Raw genomic sequence first — 12,491 nt, forward strand, 5'->3', positions numbered from 1 at the left:
AAAAAAAGAAAGAAAAGCACTGTGCAATTCTCTATGTTGTTGAACTAGCTACTTTTTGTGTAGTATACCAGTTTTAACTAAAAAAAAAAACAAAACAAAAAAAAAAAAAACCTCACATGTTATGGTCATTAGGACTTGGGCATTTAGAAGATGTCTTCTTGAAAATGAATGATGTAAACCTATCACTTCAAGGAAAATAAGTAACAGTTTAAACAGAAAATTAGAATCGTGTAGAATTTGTATCTGCTTCACAATACTTAAAGGTTTTTCTAATGAGATAGGTGGTTGTATGAGTCCATTCGAGCTGCTATAACAAAATTCTAGTTAGCTTGTAAACAGCAGATAATTAATTCTCACAGTCTTGAAGGTTAGAAAGTCCAAGATCAAGGTACTAATATGGTCATGTTCTGGTGAGGACTCTCTTTCTGGTTCATCACTAGTACCTTCTCATTATGCTCTCACATAATGGAAGTGGCTAAGGAACTCTGTGGAGTTTCTTTATAAGGTACTAATCCTATTTGTGAGGGCTCTACCCTCATGACCAAAGGCTCTACCTCCTAATATCATATTCTTTGGGGATTAGGATTTTAACATATGAATTTTGGGGGAACACAAACATTCAGATCATAGCAGTGGTGATATTAATGAATGTGATTTTTAAATTTTATATAATGTATATCATTTGGAATATATGCATAATTCAGTGGACTAATATTTTTCAAATGACCAATATGGAATCACACATGGGTAAAATATCTTTTTAAAGTGCAAGGCAGACATTAAGTTTAACTTTGTAGAAAACTTTAGAGATGAGGTTTTAAATTTCACATTGAAACTAATCTTTGAGGAACTATCACTTGTGGAGTTTCAGTGTAACATCAAAGAATATCCATGATTGTTTCAAAAGGCTATTAAAATAGATCTCCCTTTTCAAATACTTATCTGTGTGAGGCTGGATATTCTTCCTATACTTCAAACCAACACAGTGCTCCAGATGGAATGCAGAAGTAGATATAAGAATTCAGCTGTTTTCTATTAAGGCAGGCATCAAAGACATGAAATATATAAAACAAGGTCAGCCACTCTATTTGTTAACTTTGTTTTGAAAAATATAATTTTTTTTCATGAAAATATATTATTTATGTTGACCTATAATAGGTTCACTATTGTTAGTTTAGAATTAATCAACTGGCAAATATTTCTTAAATTTCTTAATTTTAATTTCTAATGTGGTAAAAACTGATAGGTATATCACACAGAAACAATAGCTCTTTGAGATCTTCATAATTTATGGGCATGTAAAGAGATTATGAGACCAAAATATTTGAGAACTACTGATTTAAGAAAAGTTTGAAAACGTCTTCCTTTGAGCAGTTCTAGTCTCAAACAAAGATGGATAAACCCTGACAAGATTTTTTCTAACCCCTTTTTCTTTTATCTGCTAGACCCAAGTCCAACAATTTCCAATGCCTTAGATTTATTTCATATAAATGTACATTCCTACCATGTTTTGCTAAGCAAAGAGTTTAGTCACCTTGATTAGATTTTCAGATTTGTTGGTTTCCATGATGGGGTTTGGCAAAGAGCCAGGTTGCTCACCTGGGTTGCATATTTACAAATCAGATCACAGAAAAAGATGGCCCCACTTAAGTATCAGCTGCTGGGTTCTGCCGACTTCAGAAGACAAGCTATGAGATGGGCATTATGATTTCTATCTTGCATATAAGGAGAACAGGGTTAGATTGCTCTTATATAGCAGAGAAGGGATGAAACCCAGGCCTTGGCAGATCCAAAGACAGATTATTACTAAAAAGATCTGAGTTGTGTCAAGTGCTTTATGATGGTACTTTATGGATGTGGAGATGAAAATACCTCAAATAAGTCTTTTGAATTGTCTCAGGCCAATGATTCTTAAAGCGTGGCCCCTGGACCAGCACCATCAGCATCCCTGGGAACATGTTGAAAACACAGATTCTCAGGCCCCAATACAGAACTCATGAGGAACTGATGGAAGAAGCCAGGAAACCAACTGAAAGGGCAGACCAACTAAAGAGCTACCAGGATTGCCAGTCAAGAAAGGTACTTAAATATCACAGAAATAAATCAGAAATATTATGTCAGTTAACTCAGATCTACTCTTCTTTGGGCAAAGCAAATTGGTTTCTTATTCCATGGAATTAATACATTCCTTGTTATGAATTTGAACATGTGACAAGAAAATAATATTTGTCATGTATAATGTTCTACTTCCTTCTAAGAAAGGTTGATCCTGGTAACCAAAAAAGTTGTTGCTTGCTAAGCACAAGCTTTTTACCATTTGTCACCATTTGGACTTTTATTTCCCTACTCTGCCCTCTATACCTAAAGGATAAGTAGTATAGTACAGACCTCTGAAAAAATCTTTTTTATGGATCATCTTAGATTAAATTCTCTAGGAACAGAGCCTGAGATGGAGATTCTTGTGTAAATAATTTATTGAGGAAGCACTCTCAGGAGAAGGAAAACAGGTTAGTAACAGGGAAAGCTAACTAAGGATGTGGTCTCAAACAGTTACTAGCTCCAGCCTGATCCCATGGGGAACTCTGGTGCATGAATTTCACCACAAAGTTGATCCTCCCTGGAAGAAAGTGAGCCAAGTTTTGGTACACCTCTCTATCAGTCTTCATTGACTGTGGACTTCCAGTGATGGGATGAGGGTGAGAGTCCAACCTTGTGGGCTAAGTGGTTTCTGGCGGCTAAAGGTACCTCTTTAGAAAAAGAGGTGGCCAATGGGGTAAAAAGGTAAAATATCTGTAACAAAAAAATAAATAAATAAAAATTTAAAAAAAGAAAAAGAGGTGGCGGTAAGCCATTAACAGCTAACTTTGACAGTCACTGGGGGATGGGGAAACCCAGGTAAAAGGGATCTGGATGAGTACCAACAGCATTACTACATGGATTTTTGGGGGGTCTCTGTTCATATCCCTGGATATCTGTACACATCCCTGCCTCAGGTGTGAACTCTCCTCTCTATCTGTTGGGCTCACAGAACCATAGTCCTGGACCAGCCAGCTTCCTATTCCACACTCAAGCATATGAAGTAGATCAAATCATGTGGTAACATTTGTAGGATCCCAGATAGTTTGCAGAGGAGTATTGAATAGATGTCTTATCCCTCCCTATAGAATATATTTCTATCCTAGGAACATTTTGTTGTTATTTCCGGTTTTCTTCTTTTGTAAAATGAAGGGGTTCTTTCTAAACCTCATTCTGGTTTAAAAATTCATTTGCCTAGTGATTTTGCTCCAGAAGGCAGTTGTGCTTGCATTTCCTCTGGGAGTGAATTTCACAAAAAAACATTGATTAGAAACTGAGTCTAGTGTCATTAATATAAGTCAGACACTATTAAAACTATGGAAAGATTTACTCCATAACAGGGAATTCACTTCTACATGTTCTGACCAAGATTCTTTTACCAATAATTGATATTAAACTTTCTGGACAATTATTAGAGATTTCTTTAAAATACTGAAGAATTGCAGAGTTGACCTCAAATTCCTGATTCAAAGATCTGTGTCATGTATTTGCCACATAAATATGAACAGACACTCATTTTCATTATGAGGTCTTAATGAAACTGTGGGAAACACTGAGGTAAGACACCAACACCATCACTGAAGTGTCCTGTGTGTCTCATTTTAATCAAACACAAGGTGATATTTTTAAAAATTCCTGATGTAGCCCTGGCCGGTTTGGCTCAGTGATTGGAACATCAGCCTGCAGACCAGGGAGTCCCAGGTTCAGTTCCCACTAGGGGCACGTACTAAAAAAAAAATTCTTGATGTAAATAATTGATGGTAGGGCCAGCCCACCAGATACTTGCCCTTTGTATGCTTTAAAACAAAGCCCCTTTTCAGGCTTATAAAATACTGAAAATTATTTCCTCTGGGTGGACAACTTACACAAAAGTTGTTCCTTCCTCTTGGCTGTAGGCCTGTAAAGGGCACAAGATGGTAACTGAAGTATAGACCAGGTTTCAACCCTTACTCATACTTTTCACCTGAGACGTTTGCACAGAGCACAACTTGTATGTTATATATAGTGTTCCTGGTTGTAGGAGTCTGATTATTGTGACTGTTTTTTGAAATGTTTTTCTTTTTTTTTCTTTTTAGGGAGAGAGAGACAGAAACATCGATGTGAGAGAGAAACATCAATCAACTACCTCCCATATAACCCCACAGAGGATTGAGCCCCCAACCTGGACATGTGCCCTGACCGGGAATTGAACTGGGCCCTCTCAGTCCATTGGGACGATGTTCAGTCCACTGAGCCACACCAGCCAGGCAACTTGATTGTTTTTAATTCTTTGATATGGCCTTTTATATTTGTCAAAAGACATCAATCCTTCAAAATTGTTGAGTGGTGCCATGTCTCAAAACATGCCTCAACAATCTCCATAATCTAGACATTGATGGGAACTTCCAACACAAAAAGGCTCAAAAGAGAATGTGTTATGGATCCATTTGTATGTATTCGTCATTCATTTTTATAACATGAGAAGTCTTGCTTTGGAACTTTTGCATTAGACCAAAGGGCCTTGCCATTTTAAGTGAGATTTCAGTGTTGCTTGAATATGAGTTCTAATGTGGCACTGCCATGCTAATCTGCACAAATCTTTCTGCCTGAGAATCTTACAGTAGTCAAATAATTACCACAATAACCATTAGAAATATCTGATTATAAACTTATCACTGAAAAAAAGTGCCCAAACATCTATTGATTCTTCCCTGACATTGAAATCATTGCAGTGTAATCACTTGATGTTTTTACTTCCAATGTTACGGTAGAGAAAGCCTGGAAGAAAGGGACTCTGGCTAGTTAAATATTAGTAAAATGGGTAGTATCTATTCTGTATACCAGAGACCCAAAAGGGTCATTGCTGGAGTTGTTGTTTTTTAACTCATCTTTATTGTTCACTGTATTACAGATGTTCCCCCCTTTTATTCCCCCATTGACCCTCTCCTCCCCATTCCCGCCCCCTCCTGCCTTCCCCACACTATTGTCTGTGTCCATTGGTTATGCATATATGCATAGACGTTCTTTGGTTTGTCTCATCCTGCCCTCCCTCCCCCTTTCCCTTTGAGGTTCATCAGTCTAACAACCAGTTTGTACTTCTTAATTCCTTCATCTTTTTCACCCATCCCCCCTCAGCCCCCACCCATCTGGTAAGCAACCAAAAGTTCTCTGTATCTATGAGTCTGTTTCTGTTCTGCTTGCTCATTTTTTTTTAAAGATTTAATTGTTGATAAATATGTATTAATTGCCATTTTATTGTTTATATTTTTGTTCTTCTCCTTCAAGAAGACCCTTCAACATTTCATATAATACTGGTTTGGTAGTGGAGAACTCTTTTAGTTTATTCTTGTCTGGGAAACTCTTGATATGTCCATGGATTCTAAATAATAGCTTTGTAGGATAGAGCAATCTTGGTTGTAGTTTGTTGCTTTTCATCACCTTGAATATCTCTTGCCACTCCTTTCTGGCCTGCAAAGTTTCTTTTGAAAAAATCAGCTGACAGTCTTATGGGAGCTCCCTTGTAGGTAACAAACTTCTTTTCTCTTGCTGCTTTTAAGATTCTTTCTTTGTATTTAACCTTTGGCATTTTGATGATGATGCGTCTTGGTGTGGACTTCTTTGGGTTCATCTTGTTTGGGACTCTTTGCTTCCTGACCTTGTATGTCTGTTTTCTTCACCAAACAGACATAGTTTTCTGTAAGTAGGGAAGTTTTCTGTCATTATTGTTTCAAATAGGGTTTCAATTTCTTGTTCTCTCTCTTCTCCTTCTGGCACCCCTATGATGCGAATATTGGCATGCTTGAAGTTGTCTCAGAGGCTCCTTACACTATCCTAATCTTTTTTTCTTTTTGCTGTTCTGAGTGGGTGTTTTTTGCTTCCTTATATTCCAAATCAATGGTTTGCTTCTTGACTTCACCTACTGTACTATTGATTCCCTGTAAATTATTCTTTATTTCAGTTAGTGCATCCTTCATTTCTGACTGGTCCTTTTTTATGTTGTTGATGTTCTCACCAAGTTCCTTGGAGGTCTCCTTAAGTTCCTTGAAGGTCTTACTAAGTCCCTTGGATGTCTCACTGAGTTCCTTGAACAACCTTATAATCAGTGTTTTGAACTCTGCATCTGATTGATTACTCATCTCCATTTTGTTTCATTTTTTTCCTGGACTTTTGTTCTATTCTTTCATTTGGGACATGTTTCTTTGTCTCCTCATTTTAGCTGTTTCCCTGTGATTGTTTCTATGTATTAGATAGAGTTGCTATGTCTCCTAGGCTTCGTAGGGTGGCCTATTGTTGTAGGTTTCCTGTAGTATCCAGTGGCAGAGCCTCCCTCATAACCCCAGCTGGGCCATCAAGGTGCATCCGTAGTGTGGACTGTATACCCTTCTGTTGTAATTAAGTCTTGATTGCTATTGGCATGTCAATGGGCAGGATTTACTCAGGCTGATCAGCTGCAAGGACTGGCTTTGCCCACTGACCACTGGCCTCTGATTACCTTGGAGGATCAGCTGTGTAGGGGCCCATCACACAGAGCAAGACTTACTTCATCAGGGCTTTGGTACCCACTGCGTCTGCTCATTGAGTGTGTCTCTTGTGGAGGTGTTTAGTTGTTGGTGTTTCTATGTGGTCTGAAGCTTTCCACTGGGTGTGCAGGGTCTGGGGCAAGGTCAGCCACTGCCTGTGTTATATCTGGGGCCACCTGGCATAAGCTACAAAGTGATCTGCAGATGGCTTCTTCTTGTGCTGGGCTTGAAGGTGCCCAGAAAAAGCCAAGTTGTGAACCAAAGCTGGTTGCTTCTAGTGCCAAACCTGGGGTCACTTAATGAGAGGTATGGGGCTTGCCGAGACCAGAAGCTGCTTGTTTGAGAGATTTTAGGAAACTCTGAATCAGGATCCAAGACAGACCAACCCTATGGTAAAGCCTTTGGAAACAGCTTGGGTAGGCCCGAAAGTTGGGTGGGGTGGGACCTCAGAGACTCACCAGGGTGGGGAAAACAGTGTGAGCCAGGTTGCTGGAGTTCCAGATATGGCGGCTGTCTGCAGTCCCAGGGAAGGGCTCACCAATGGAACATCAGCCTCCGCAGGCACGTCTGTCCAGGAGAAAGCCGCCTCTCCAGCCCTTGTTCCAAGACCAAACAGCTCAGTTCTTCCCTGTATGTCTCTGGCACCCCTAAGGCTGCTTCCCCTCAGAGTTTAGAGGGAGCAAGTCTGAGTAAGTCTGTGCGCGGGCCCTTTAAGAGAACTGCCTGGGGCTTCAGCAGCTGCACCCTCCCTCAGCCTCAGTTCCCGCTGGTTTTTCCAGCCAGAAGTTATGGGGACTTCTCTTCCTGGCACTGGAACCCTGAGCTGGGCACCTGGTGTGGGACGGGGCCCCTCACTGCTCAGGGAGGACCTTTCCAGCTGAAGAGTCCCTCCTGATATTTATCTACCACATGCGGGTATGCAACCAGCCTGTCCACACCTCTGCCCTCCCCCACCAGACTCAATGTGGCTGCTTCTTTAATTTCGTAGTTGTAGGACTTCCATGCAGCTCAATTTTAGGCTGTTCTGAATAATGGTTGTGTTGTAGTTTAGTTGTAATTTTGATGTGGTGTGAAAGGAGGTGATACTGCATTTACCTACGCTGCCATAATGACCAGAAGTCTCTGGAGTTATTGTTAATCTTTGTCATTGCAGTGGTTACATAGGACAAGTAATAAGGGAGGAAAGGGTAAAAAGAAACAGAAGATAAAAATAGTCTGGGAGCCCGGCTGGTGTGGCTCAGTAGTTGAGCATCAACCCATGCACCAAGAGGTCACTGGTTCGATTCCATGTCAGGTCACATGCCCAGAGTGTGGGCAAAATCCCCATTCGGGGGCATGCAGGAGGCAGCCATTCAATGTTCTCTCTCATTGATGTTTCTATCTCCCTCCTTCCCCCTTCCTTCCTCTCTTTCTAAAATCAATAAAAGGAAAAAAAATTAAAATAGTTTGGGAGAGGGTTTAAGATGGATGTGGCATGACAGGAGGCTGAGTGCCCTTGCTCCCAGCCATGGATAGGATTTATAGCTAAAATATTGTGTGGTCAGCTTGAAAAAACAAGATAAGTGTAGCTGATTGAACATATTTTGTCTAAGGAGCACTGAAGAAACACCATAGAAACTGGTAAGGGAGGGAGAATTGTGGAAGGGGGAACCTCCATGGAGCTGGTGCTCAGTTGAGAGGCCCGAGTGATATTGGCTGCAAATCTCCCTCCACTAGGGAATGTGGGCTGGTATCCCCATGTAGCGATCCCAAATCCTGAAAAGCAGAGACTGGAAGGAGAGCCCATGCAGCATCTGGCAGAGGGATCCAGGGGGACTCAGTCTGCCTGGGAGGCAGGGTTTGAACCTTCCAAGTGAAAGAGCATGCCTAATGGCAGCGGTCCCAGTGATTCACCCAGGGATCTGACTGTTGGAAAGGCTGCAACATTGTGTGTGGCTCCAGAATAGAAAGGGCCCTGAGGGATGTACCCAATTATGACTTAAAGGGACCCTTTGCTTTTCTGAAACACATTTGTTCAGAGTCCTAGAGAGCAACTGGGGTGTGTGGCAAGGGGAAGGGGCAGAGGACTCTGTCACCACTGTCTCACCACTCTTACCAAAGTGGGTTTGGGATCCCTTCCCCCACCTGTGGAATAAGCAGGCTGCTTCATCCTGTAATGCTGTTGGCAGGGCAGATCAGGATTTTTGGCCCACACTGAGGAGAGGGAGCACAAGCAAAGCTGGAACTTTTGGCCTGGCTTTGCTGAGACCAGCTGCATGGGGACAGTGGAATCCTGCATAGGTCTGACTTTGTAACTCCTTCTGCTTGGACCAGTCGCACAGGGGTGCTGGGCCCTCATAAAGCAGGGTTTTTTCTTTGTTTGTTTTTATTCTTGGACAGCATCCCAGGACATCCCCCAAGAAGGCTTATGTTGGGAAGAAGAGGTGGGCTTTGTGACTGCATTGTGGGAGGCTGAACTGGGTATCCTCTGAGTTCAGCCAGCCAGTACCAGAAAGGAGGGGTAAAACACATCTACTCCTTCTGCAGGCTGGGAACACCATCCCCAACAGGAAAAGGTGTGGATTAGCTCTTTGAAGCCCTGGATACTTCCTCTGAGCGCAGTTTAGTGGGGGTAGGGAGAACAACTCAGAGGTGGACATTCCAAGAGTAAGACCCTCAGAGGCTATTGTCTGGTACCCAGAGGAAATGCTTAGCCCCACTCCTGTGGGCTGGCCAGGCAACATGCTCACCAGACACTCTTTTGATCAATCCCACTGAGCCCAGGGCAGCTGAAACTTCTACTGCAGAAAAGGCTGAAGGCTATGTCCAACCTGAACCTGCACCAAGCCACCTTAAGGGGAACTAGAGTTGGAGGATAAGGTAGAAACTGAATAGTTTGGTTTTAAAGCAGAGATTCATTTCCCCTCATTGGGTGCCTAACAGAGAAATGTCTATGTAGTGGACCCACTAGCCCTAGCTATGCCAGCCTAGCTCCACCTTAAAGAGTTCAAAAGACACTGGAGAAAGACCAGGCAACCTCATGGCAGGGGTGGGGGTGTAGGGCTTTGGAGTAGCTGACAGGTAGAGGTGGTCCACAGAAAGCCTCAGACTGACCACAGTTACAGCTACAACAGGACAACAGGACAACAAGAGCCAAACTTGGACAGCTCCTGACATTGGTTGACACAAAAGTACCTCCTGGGAGGCCTGAAATCATCATATAAAACAGTGGGTCTCAAACAACATAAGCTTCCCAGAAGAAGTTCATTTGGCTGGCTATAAAAAATTATTATTATTTTTAATATATTTTTCTGTTTTAATGCTTTGATATTATTATTGTTAAGATTTTTGCTCCTTTCTCTCTTGTTTCATTCATATCTCTTATTGGCCTCCTTCCTTTTCTTACTCTATCTTTTTGTTTGTTTCTCCTTTTTCTTTTTCATTCTTTCTTTTGCTTTACCTTTCTCTCTTCTGTTTACTTTTGCATAACCTTTTTTTCGTTCTTTCCGTCTTCTAGTCTTTTTTTTTTTTTTTTTTTTTTTTACCATTTTCCTGTTCCTATGCTCTACACTTAACGTTTGCTTTCTCTTCTTTCCTTTCAGAATATTTATTCTGCCCCCTTTCTCTTCCAGTAGCCTCTTTATTTTATATTTTACTATTAGCAATATTATCTTTTTTTCTCTTTTTAGTTCATAATTCATGTTCTATTTTCACATTTCTAATTCTCTTTTCTTTTGTGGTTGTTTTTGCTTTTAATTTGGGGATCTTTTGTATGTTCCTGCTGTTTGGTTTTGTTTGTTTTGCCCTGTCAGCACCTGTACAACAGCTCACATGATGTGGTAGTGACTGAGCCTTACAGTTAGCTGTAAGTTAGCCTTACAGTTAGCTGTAAGTTAGCCTTACAGTTAGCCTTACAGTTAGACTGAGAGGACAGCCCATCGATGAACAGGGAAACAACAATCAAGACCCAATAACAACAGGAGAGCCCAAATAACCCACAAAAGTGCCACACATTGAGCATACAGCTCAGTAATATAAGAAAAGTGTGCCACTGGGTCCCACAGGACATTTACTACAAAAGTCCACCCCACAAAGACTAGGAGCCATAGCAAGTATATCTAATACATAGATACAAACACAAAAAGACAACTTAAATGGGGAGACAGAGAAATGACCCCCAAATTAAAGAAAAGGGGAGATCGCTAGAAAAAGACCTAAATTAGATGAGGTAAGTAAGTTGTCAGACATATAATTTAGACTAATGGTTATAAAGATGCTCAAGGAACTTAGTGAAAACTATAAGAAACATAATGGGAACTACAAGGAATTAGTGAGAACTACAAGGAACTTATAGGAAACTACATCACAATGAAAAATATATAGAAATCATGAATAGGAACCAAGAAGAAATAAAGAATAATATATCTAACATCAAGAACATGGTGGAAGGAATTAAAGGCAGGCTCCATAAAGCAGAGGATTGAATACGCAATTAGAAAACAAGGTAGAAAAAAACCCACTCCCTTAGAGCAGCAAAACAAACAAACAAACAATAAAACTTAAAAAGCACTAGGACAGTTTAAGGAAAATTTTGGATAATATGAACAAACAACATCTGCATCATAGGGGTACTAGAGAAAGAAAAATGTGAGCAAGGGATAGAGAACTTGTTTGAAGAAATAATAACATAAACTTCCCTAAGCTGGTGAAGGAAAAAAACACACACACACACACACACACACACAATTTCAAGAAGCACAGAGAGTACAAATCAAGATGAACCCAAAGAGACCCACTCTAAGACACATGGTAATTAAAGTGGCAAATGTTAAAGACAAAAGAGAATCTTAAGGGCATCTTGAGATAGATAGTCAGTGCCTACAAGGGAGCTTCCATAGGCTGTCAGCTGATCTCTCAACTGAAACACTACAGGCCAGAAGGGAATGGCATAAAGTATTTAAATCAATGAAAAGCAGGGATCTAAAACCAAGACTTCTGTATCCAGCAAGGCTATCATTCAAAACTGAATGTGAAATATATAGCTTCCCAGACAAAAAAGTGCTACAGGAGTTTATTACCACCAAACTTGCAATGCAAGAAATGTTAAAGGGATTTTTTTTGTAAGAAGAAGAATAAGAAATATATAGAGAGGACCATGCACATAAAGAATAAAATGTCAGCATAGCCGGTGTGGTTCAGTGGATTGAGCATTGTTCCATAGACTGAGAGGTCCCTAGTTTGATTTGCAGTCAAGGTACATGCCCGGGTTGTGGGCTTGATCCCCAGTAAGGGGTATGCAGGAGGCAGTGGATTGATGTTTCTCTCTCAATCAATGTTTTTATCTCTCCCTCTTGTTTTCTCTCTCTAAAAAAAAATGAAAATATTTTGAAAAAATAAAACGGCAATAAATAAGTACCTATTGATAATAACCTTGAATAAATGGATTAAATGCTCGAATCAAAAGACATAGGGTAGGTGAATGGGTAAGAAAGCATGATCCATATACAGTCTGTCTACAAGAGACCCACCTCAGAACAAAAGACTCACACAGAATGAAAGTGAAAGGATGGAAAAAAGTTCCATGTAAATGAAAACAAATAAACAAAACAGGAGTAGCAATACTTACATCTGACAAATTAGACTTCATAACAAAGGCCTCAACAAGAGACAAAGAAGGCCATTACATAATACTAAAAGAATCATTACAACAAGAGAATATAACACTGGTAAACATATATGCACCTAATATAGGAGCACCTAAATATATAAAAAAAGCTCTTGGAGGACTTTAAGGGGCAGATTGACAGCAATACAGTAATAGTAGGAGACTTTAACACCCCACTGACATCATTGGATGGATCTTCCAGACAAAAAATCAACAAGGAAACAATGACCTTAAATGACACACTAGATCAGATGGATTTAATTGACATTTAC

The sequence above is a fragment of the Molossus molossus genome, unplaced genomic scaffold (assembly GCF_014108415.1).
Source record: "Molossus molossus isolate mMolMol1 unplaced genomic scaffold, mMolMol1.p scaffold_m16_p_2, whole genome shotgun sequence".
NCBI lineage: Eukaryota > Metazoa > Chordata > Mammalia > Chiroptera > Molossidae > Molossus > Molossus molossus.